This window comes from Pelobates fuscus, chromosome 4 (assembly GCF_036172605.1).
Source record: "Pelobates fuscus isolate aPelFus1 chromosome 4, aPelFus1.pri, whole genome shotgun sequence".
NCBI classification, from domain to species: Eukaryota; Metazoa; Chordata; class Amphibia; order Anura; family Pelobatidae; genus Pelobates; species Pelobates fuscus.
In genome coordinates this window covers 351,546,406-351,557,100 of record NC_086320.1, presented here as the reverse complement: position 1 = coordinate 351,557,100, position 10,695 = coordinate 351,546,406, and positions in this window count along the sequence as shown.

Sequence of the window (10,695 nt, the reverse complement as noted above, 5' to 3'; positions counted from 1 at the left end):
TGTAAAATGTAGCTGTACATCAATACTCCTTTAAACTAACACTCCAATGGAAAAAAGTTAATTATTTATTTATTTATTTATTTTAACAATGTAGTAGATATACCCCAATAAAAACATGCATGCATTTCATGATACATTATTTTTCATTGGTGGTATATATAAAAACAGTCTGAAAAAAATGCAGAGCTAATGTCTGCAGCATTTACAAGCCCTCCCCCTCTAACCCCGCCCAGACTTTCTGTGTCTGTCCAATCACAGACTTCCAAATGAACATCAATGAGAAGTCCTTGCCAGGCAAATGGAGTGTCTCTTTAACATCATATGTCTGTTTTACTGATTAATTTTGTGGTCACTACTAAGGTACTTGCAGGTTCTTCCTGGAGTCATAATGTAGAGGCGTATAACAAAAACACACCTTATATTGGGCATTCTTGATTACAGATAGGAATCTGCTGATCTCAGATGGGAAGCAAACATGTTAGCAAGCAATAAAATAAAAATAAGCTCGGGGGCGGGGCCTGACAGCTAACATGGCCGGTCGCACATCTTTAGAGCTCCTGCAGCAATGGACAAAATTGTCCAGATACCGACCAATATATAAGCGATAGCGGCAAACGGGGACCGGTACAAGATACAGAACGGCATCAGGAAAAAAATTATCTCTGTTCGGCACCGGTGCGCCACGGAAAAACTTAAACTGACCATGCGGCCTATACCAGAGCAGAGCCTGAGGACCGGGGGAGGCTCCTGCACACCTGATCAAGCGACAAAACCTTTAATCAAGCGGGACCTCATAGGCCCAGCCAAGATGGCGGCGCGGACGCGGCTTGGGACCAAGCACACATGCATCAAACCACCCAAGCACACAGGGGTTTTCATTGACCGGCTACACACCTATTTCTTTTCACAACATAAAACCCGGAGACAACCCTACAGGCTGGCGATGAGAGAGGTGGCAGCGTGGATACGCTCGACCACCCGACGCACCCTACAATGGAACCCCCCTCGCAGCGCCAGAGCGGCCTCCAGACTGCATCGGAGCCGAAGCTCGGAAGGGCGGGAAACAGTGCCGGGTCCCTCGAAAGCCGAAACCCACGATCACAAGCCACAGAACAAGGCCCAATCTCCTCCTCACGCAGTGGTCCCAACAACCAAAGCGCAGGACCACCACGAGGCACCCAGGCACAATACATGCCTGCAGGATGCAAGCCCAATGCAGAGCTACCAACGACCACATAACAGACTGGGCATTGGATGAACGGGCAAGAAGCCCCAGACTGTCTCTCGGCACAGGCACAGACGGCACTGCAGACCTAGTCTATCCTGGTGGACTCCCGACATGAACAGGTTTCCCAATATGCCCCTCGCATACTTTTACCTTGACTCAGCCTTTGGGACTGTTACATAGATGTTTTCAATGCCTAATAACCCGACCAGCAGTGGCGTACATACCAGGGTCGCAGGGGTCGCGGCTGCGACCGGGCCCGGCCCACCAGGGGGCCCGGCCCACCAGGGGGCCCGGCCGCCCCTGCGACCCGGTTTGTACCCACAGGGCCAGCCTCTTCTGCTGGGGGGCCCAGGAGCCGGCCAACTCCAGGCCCCCCGAGGCTGACCCTGCTGTCACCCGGCTGGCGGGCGCGCGAGGGAGCACTGTCCCCTGGGTGCTCCCTCTTCAGCTCCCTCGCGCACCGCACTGAAGCCGGAGCCGGAAGATGAAGTAATCTTCCGGCTCCGGTATCAGTACGCGGCACGCGAGGGAGCTGAAGAGGGAGCACCCAGGGGACAGTGCTCCCTCGCGCGCCCGCCAGCCGGGTGACCAGAAACACCACTGGACCCCAGGGAATCCCCCCAGCTCTCACACAGGTAAGGAGGCTGGGGGGATTAAATTTTTAAAAAAAACAGAAAAAACGTGTGTGTGTGAGTGTGTGTGTTAGTGAGAGTGGTAGTGAGTGAGTGTGTTAGTGAGAGTGTTAGTGAGAGTGTTAGTGAGTGTGTTAATGTGAGTGTGTTAATGTGAGTGTGTTAATGTGAGTGTGTTAGTGTTAGTGTGTTAGTGTTAGTGAGTGTGTTAGTGTTAGTGAGTGTGTTAGTGAGTGTGTTAATGTGAGTGTGTTAGTGAGTGTGTTAGTGAGTGAGTGAGTGAGTGTGTGTGTTAGTGAGTGTGTTAATGTGAGTGTGTTAGTGTTAGTGAGTGTGTTAGTGTTAGTGAGTGTGTTAGTGAGTGTGTTAATGTGAGTGTGTTAGTGAGTGTGTGGGTGTTAGTGAGTGAGTGAGTGTGTGTGTTAGTGAGTGTGTTAGTGAGAGTGGTAGTGAGTGAGTGTGTTAGTGAGAGTGTTAGTGAGAGTGTTAGTGAGAGTGTTAGTGAGTGTGTTAATGTGAGTGTGTTAATGTGAGTGTGTTAGTGTTAGTGAGTGTGTTAGTGAGTGTGTTAGTGTTAGTGAGTGTGTTAGTGAGTGTGTTAGTGTTAGTGAGTGTGTTAGTGAGTGTGTTAATGTGAGTGTGTTAGTGAGTGTGTTAGTGAGTGTGTTAGTGAGTGAGTGTGTGTGTTAGTGAGTGAGTGAGTGTGTGTGTTAGTGAGTGTGTTAATGTGAGTGTGTTAGTGTTAGTGAGTGTGTTAGTGAGTGTGTTAGTTTGTGTTAGTGTGTGTGTGTGTTAATGTGAGTGTGTTAGTGTTAGTGAGTGTGTTAGTGTTAGTGAGTGTGTTAGTGAGTGTGTTAGTTTGTGTTAGTGTGTGTGTGTGTGTTAGTGAGAGAGTGTGTTAGTGAGTGTGTTAGTGTTAATGTGAGTGTGTTAGTGTTAGTGAGTGTTTTAGTGTTAGTGAGTGTGTTAATGTGAGTGTGTTGGTGTTAGTGAGTGTGTTAGTGAGTGTGTTAGTGTGTGTTAGTGAGAGAGTGTGTGTTAGTGTGAGAGTGTGAGAGTGTGAGTGTGTTAGTGTGAGTGTGTTAGTGTGAGTGTGTTAGTGTGAGTGTGTTAGTGAGTGTGTTAGTGTGAGTGAGTGTGTGAGTGTGTTAGTGTTAGTGAGTGTGTTAGTGAGTGTGTTAGTGTTAGTGAGTGTGTTAGTGTGTGTTAGTGAGTGTGTTAGTGTTAGTTTGTGTTAGTTTGTGTGTGTGTTAGTGAGTGAGTGTGTTAGTGAGTGAGTGTGAGAGTGTGAGTGTGAGTGTGTTAGTGTGAGTGTGTTAGTGTGAGTGTGTTAGTGTGAGTGTGTTAGTGAGTGTGTTAGTGTGAGTGATTGTGTTAGTGAGTGTGTGAGTGATTGTGTTAGTGATTGTGTTAGTGAGTGTGTTAGTGAGTGTGTTAGTGAGTGTGTTAGTGTTAGTGAGTGTGTTAGTGAGTGTGTTAGTGTGTGTTAGTGAGTGTGTTAGTGTGTGTTAGTGAGTGTGTTAGTGTTAGTTTGTGTGTGTGTTAGTGATTGAGTGTGAGTGAGTGAGTGAGTGTGTTAGTGAGTGTGTGTTAGTGAGTGTGTTAGTGAGTGTGTTAGTGAGTGTGTTAGTGTGAGTGATTGTGTTAGTGAGTGTGTTAGTTTTAGAGTGTGTTAGTGTTAGTGTGTGTCTGTTACTGAGTATGTTTGTGTGCGTCTGTCACTGAGTGTGTGTCTGTCAGTAAATGTGTGCGTCTGTTCATGAGAGTGTGTGTGTGTGTGTCTAAAGCACTTACCTTTCTCCAGCGCCGGGCTCCCTTGGCGCTGGGGATCTCTCCGTCCCGATCCGCCTCTCGGCTCCGAATGCACATGCAAACCGTCCATATAGGAAAGCATTACTCAATGCTTTCCTATGGACGTTCAGCGTCTTCTCACTGTGATTTTCACAGTGAGAATCGCAGAAAATCCTCTAGCGGCTGTCAATGAGACAGCCACTAGAGATGGATTAACCCTCAGTGAAACATAGCAGTTTCTCTGAAACTGCTGTTTTCAGCTGCAGGGTTAAAACTAGAGAGACCTGGCACCCAGACCACTTCATTGAGCTGATTTGATCTGGGTGTCTGTAGTGGTCCTTTAAGTGTATGTGTTTATGCATGCACTGGCGTACATACCGCGGTCGCACGGGTCGCAGCCCTGCGACCAGGTGCCCGTCCGCCATGTGTTGCGGCCCCAGCCCGCGCAGAGTAAGCGCGGGGGGGGGGGCCCACAGATCAGTTTTCGCACCGGGGCCCCATGGGTTGTGTGTACGCCACTGCCGACCAGCATAATATTGAGTATCATATGTTGTGTATTACGCGTTGAGTTACATACTACTGTTTAGTTACTTAGCAAACAATTCTATGCATGAACCTCCCTATAATCTTGACACCGCATCATTGAATGACCATAGCTAATAGCGCCGACCAACTGTTGTTTTATGGCACCTTGTCCTGTCTAATCGTGTACCTCACATGTCCTGATAAACAGAGCAGGGAAAGGTGCCTGAAAAGCGATATCAATGCAGATATGCATTCCTTAATGCCTACCTAATGTGATACCATACTATAAAGACTACCCACCCAAGCAATGTTAGCACTCTAAGCCTGACAACCAATACTTTAACCTCTAGACCTACTCTTATGTTATTTCAGTTAATGTTGCTCTATCTATTATTGTTGCCTAATCAGATTAATGCCTGTTTACTAATAATATAAAATAGTGCAGATTATCTATTTGCCATGTTTGACACTGTAAGAATCTATCTCGCTTGTGACTGCTGTTGTGGCAAAACAGGCTTGTTTGTATCACTTGCACAATAGAAATAAAGAATACAAAAAAAATTAAAAAAAATAAGCTCAAGTAACAAAATATCTGCTTGCAAGGTGGCCTAAAATGACATGAACAGGGCCTCTTAAACGTGTTTTAGATGAAATTCCATATGGTCATATGGTCCTCCAATAAAATAAATTGGTGTTCTTGAAAATTTCCAAATCTAGAAACATAAAACCCTTTGAAGAACCTTTTAAATAAATGTACTGCACATATAATATGAATAGCCTGATGTGTCAGAGGCTCTTGAACAGTGAGTTATGACTACAGTGCGTGGAGAACAAATGATCCGGTCTGGCCTTCAATGATTCTTGCAAAATTGTTCTCATTCCTGTGCTTTCTACAACAAAATAAAAACAGCTGCATTGTGCAAAATTGGTTTCTTTCGCTATAATGGGTTGTAACAATGCAAGTTTGTCTAAGGTAATATATTCAACATTACCTTATCTTATTGTAGCTTATGCATGCCAGAATGACATTCAAAATAAGGAAAAAATAGTTAACTATGACTGATATTTTGGAGAATTCATCACATTCAGCTTCTTTGTAGAGTTGTTTTTTTAATTATAGCTCACCATTTCCTTTTCATCTTCTCAATACGCGCTTTGCAACAATTCCCACAATAGCTTTTCATTTACAACACAATTATGTGGTAATCATTTCGTTCCACACACTGATATATATGTATGTACTAAATACTATAAATTCTATTGCTTGCATTGTAAACACACATATAAACAAGCATATAATAATAAAGTGTTGCTGTGACGAAACCAACCTCGCCACTGGGCCCTGGAGAAGCCTGTTAGCGAGCCTCCTACCTACTGACTATGGCCCCTGGGTTATTTGGGTCATATTGTACTGTATATGGCTGCTACTGGCCATTTAAAATCATCTATGAACAGATTGGGACTTTTGGGACTACTGTCCCTTTAAGACTATGAAGCATATTCCAGTGTACTGCCTGTAATATTGTATATGTATTTATGTGTTAAGTTTAACCTGGGTGATTTGTATGCAGTATTCATCTGATTGTTCGGTAGAATCACTCCATTCATTATATTGAGTGAAACTACCGAACAACCAGACCACCCAGGAATAAGTGTGCCTCCAATTACAGTTTGCAACAATGTTGCAAACGGGTAATTGGCAATCAGTGTAATGTATTCTTTGTCCTCTGGGTAGCCGCCATTCGGGAAACAAACACGTGGCGGCGGCCATCTTAAACTACCGAACAGCGGTGTTTTGCCGTCGAGTGTCTGGAACTAAAATCGGACACTTGACTAGGCAAACACCGCTGAGACCTCCATACTTCCAGAAATTCGTATAGAAACTACCGAATGACCCGCCGTTCGGTAGAAAGAACCCCACAAACAAGGGAATTCATTCAAACCCTCTCCAGGCTCTATAACACAGGCAATTCGTCTGTTTTCATTCCCTTGTTTGTGACCGACCGCAGGGCCAAAATGCATGGAACTGTTTTCGGATACTTTACCCATGCGGTCGGTCAAATCTTTGGAACCCTATATCTCCCGAACCGTTTATCCGAATGAACTGATTTTTTGATATGTTGTCCCCCTGAATAAGGGCTATCCAGCGATGCTGGATTTAAAGGTGTACCCCCTGGTTTTGGGGTACATCCAGAACTTGGTTAAAAATGTGTACTGTATAATTGGGTTTACTGTTATCTGAGGGGAGAGGATGTGTGGGCTGAACCATGTATGTGATTGGTTGTTTTATGCCTCCCCCTGGGTGTGGCCTGTAAGTGTACAACTGTAATAAAAGCCAGACTGGGTGTGCTAGCACCTGAGATCATCTTGTACCTTCATGAAGTTTCGGCTCATGTTTGGGGGATTGGAGAACTACACTCTGGGGATTGCTATAATCACTATACTCCCCAGGGTATTATCGCTGAGCTCTGCTAAGAGCTTGTTCCTGTTCCTGCTCTCTGGAATTCGGAGAGGTCCATCTACTGGAAGCTAGACCCTGGTCTTGGGTCCAGAGTGGGTAGCGTGGCGAGACCCCAACCAAGCTGCGGCAGTTCGTGGGAGTCTACAGTGGTTATGGTGTCTGGTGGAGTGCTTGGAGACCTCGGAAAGCACTAGGAGCATCCGTCAGCGGAGGGTACCCGGTCGGGGTGCCAGCGGTTCCGTTACAGTTGCTTTTCCATGTTTTCTTTACATGTGCTGTATAGCTATGGCAGCCTCCACTGCTTCTGATATACAGCCAAAGCTCCTTCTTTTAGAGTTCCTGAGCTAATTATTTCAATGCTGGGCTAGCTTATTGGCCGTGAGAATCAGCTCATCTTTCTTTACAATGAGCTAAGCCCTGCACTGCCGGGCTTAGTTTAGGTAAGTATATCTACCCACCACTGTATCCCCAGGCCTCCACATCCCAAGCAGGGACGTCACCTTAGGGGGTCTTTGCAAAGTATGCAAAGACCCCCAAAGGTGCTAAAGCCGCTTTAAAGTTCAAGAACCTAATGGTATAAAAATACACCCTAAAGGGCAAGTAATATTTGGATTCATTTTTTATGTGTTTTTTTCCATTTATCAATAAAAAACACAAGATAACACAAATAGTGCAGATTGCAATATAACATGTGTAACACCGTTTGCAGTTTCTTATTTACTTATTATAGAACTTATCATCATTACCAAATCATGGTCTTGAAAGCTTTAGGGTTAGTCATTAATATAAAAAAGTTAATTTAAAGTGAATATCAAATTTGAGGCCAAAACAGCCAAACAAACTGGAAGCCATGGCAGCTATGCTACTAGTTCAGTTATTGTGGTCTTTAACTCAGCTATTCTCTTTGAATTTACAACAATCCTCACCACGTTGATTACCGATGCATCTCATGTCTCACATGTTGGTTTTTCTTATACCTCAATAAAAACCGAGATTGACAAAAAAAAAGCAAGCACACAACAATTCTTACATTGGAGAATCACATTGACCGTAGTACTTAGTGGGTATGGGTAGTACCCATGTTAACTGCAGGCTAATGTGATCTGACTTCAAACTCATATTTATTGATAACAAAAAACAATCTTTAACAGAGGCTCACTGACTTTTTGGTGGAGTGTTAAAAATCACTCTATGTTTAGAGTAGTAGAAACTGTGAACAGATTTTTAATATATATATATATATACATACACACACACACACACACACACACACAAGGTTTCTTAGCCTGCTTTTCCGTACAGAGAACTTATGTGATGTATCACAGTATTATCTGAACATCAATGCAATGTCCACAAAAAAATGAGTGTGCCTGTGTTATACAAATCATAAATGAATCAGAGAGTGGATTCTCCTCTATAGAACCTTAGATATTTATATGTCGCGGATTTGGGATGAATGGGCTCGGTAGGCAGAGATTTATACCAAAGTTGAATCAGCGTTGCAGGGGTTAATTAAGGTTGAAGGCAGGATACAGAGAGCAAAAGAACATAATCTGTCCTAATTGAATCAATTAGTAAATAATTTATAACACATAAAATATAACGTTTCATTGATATAGTTAAAATAAGGATTGAGTAACCGTAGAACACGGGGATACTGGGAGTAAAGGAATATATACAGGGCTAAGGTATATATACACAGGATAATATCAAATTATAAGTACCTTTATGGGGTGAACAGTAAGGACAATATAGAGTCCTGAATTCCCCCCAAAAATAGCCATAAGTATATATCAGTTAAGTGAGCTTCTCGTCAGAAGGAATAGTTACTTTCCAGTATAGTCATATGGCTGGAAAATTGGAACAAACTGAAAGGATACTTATGTCTGAAACAATGTCACAAAAGGTAATTATCTATTGAAAGAAAAAATAAAATCAAAATCAAAACAGAACGGGGGGAGGAGGGGGGTATGGCGATAGTTAGTAATATCTACTCGATAAGAGTCTTGCGGTTAATATATAACGCTACTTGTCAGGAGTAACTAACCCTGCGTCTCTGCCTTCAAGGGCACCTAATATCCAGAATAGGCTATGGACACTGAAATTCCCTATGACTTCTCTAAAAGCTTGCCTTCCTTCTACCACCAAATAATTAGGTATGTATAGAATATCAAAGGTAAGTATGATTTCCGAGTAAAATTAGGAGAGGAGAGATTTAGCTAAGGAGGATAAGAGCAGTTCAGCCCCGACGTGCGTTTAGCTGGTTAGTCGGCTCTTCAAGGGGTAACTATTTTCGGCATGAAGACTTTGCGGTTCCCGGGCGGTCCCCAGTGGCACTTAGCCGCGATTCTATGGAACTACTTTCGTCATGAAGACTTCGCGGTTCCCGGTGGGTCCCCGGCGGCACTTAGCCGAGATTCTATGGAACTATTTTCGGCATTGGGACCATGCGTGCGGTCGGGCAAATTATGACTTCCAGGAAATTCCTGTACCCCTGAACCGATCTGATTTTTGGATATGTTGGTCACCCAGGCAGTGGCATACACACAACCCATGGGGCCCCGGTGCGAAAACTGATCTGTGGGCCCCCCCTCCCCGCGCTTACTCTGCGCGGGCTGGGGCCGCAACACATGGCGGGCGGGCACCTGGTCGCAGGGCTGCGACCCGTGCGACCGCGGTATGTACGCCAGTGCATGCATAAACACATACACTTAAAGGACCACTACAGACACCCAGATCAAATCAGCTCAATGAAGTGGTCTGGGTGCCAGGTCTCTCTAGTTTTAACCCTGCAGCTGAAAACAGCAGTTTCAGAGAAACTGCTATGTTTCACTGAGGGTTAATCCATCTCTAGTGGCTGTCTCATTGACAGCCGCTAGAGGATTTTCTGCGATTCTCACTGTGAAAATCACAGTGAGAAGACGCTGAACGTCCATAGGAAAGCATTGAGTAATGCTTTCCTATATGGACGGTTTGCATGTGCATTCGGAGCCGAGAGGCGGATCGGGACGGAGAGATCCCCAGCGCCAAGGGAGCCCGGCGCTGGAGAAAGGTAAGTGCTTTAGACACACACACACACACACACTCTCATGAACAGACGCACACATTTACTGACAGACACACACTCAGTGACAGACGCACACAAACATACTCAGTAACAGACACACACTAACACTAACACACTCTAAAACTAACACACTCACTAACACAATCACTCACACTAACACACTCACTAACACACTCGCTAACACACTCACTAACACACACTCACTAACACACTCACTCACTCACTCACACTCACTCACTAACACACACACAAACTAACACTAACACACTCACTAACACACACTAACACACTCACTAACACACACTAACACACTCACTAACACTAACACACTCACTAACACACTCACTAACACAATCACTAACACAATCACTCACACACTCACTAACACAATCACTCACACTAACACACTCACACTAACACACTCACACTAACACACTCACACTAACACACTCACACTCTCACACTCACTCACTAACACACTCACTCACTAACACACACACAAACTAACACTAACACACTCACTAACACACACTAACACACTCACTAACACTAACACACTCACTAACACACTCACTAACACTAACACACTCACACACACACTCACTCACACTAACACACTCACTAACACACTCACACTAACACACTCACACTAACACACTCACACTAACACACTCACACTCTCACACTCTCACACTAACACACACTCTCTCACTAACACACACTAACACACTCACTAACACACTCACTAACACTAACACACTCACATTAACACACTCACTAACACTAAAACACTCACTAACACTAACACACTCACATTAACACTAACACACTCACTAACACACTCTCTCACTAACACACACACACACTAACACAAATTAACACACTCACTAACACACTCACTAACACTAACACACTCACTAACACTAACACACTCACATTAACACACACACACACTAACACAAACTAACACACTCACTAACACACTCACTAA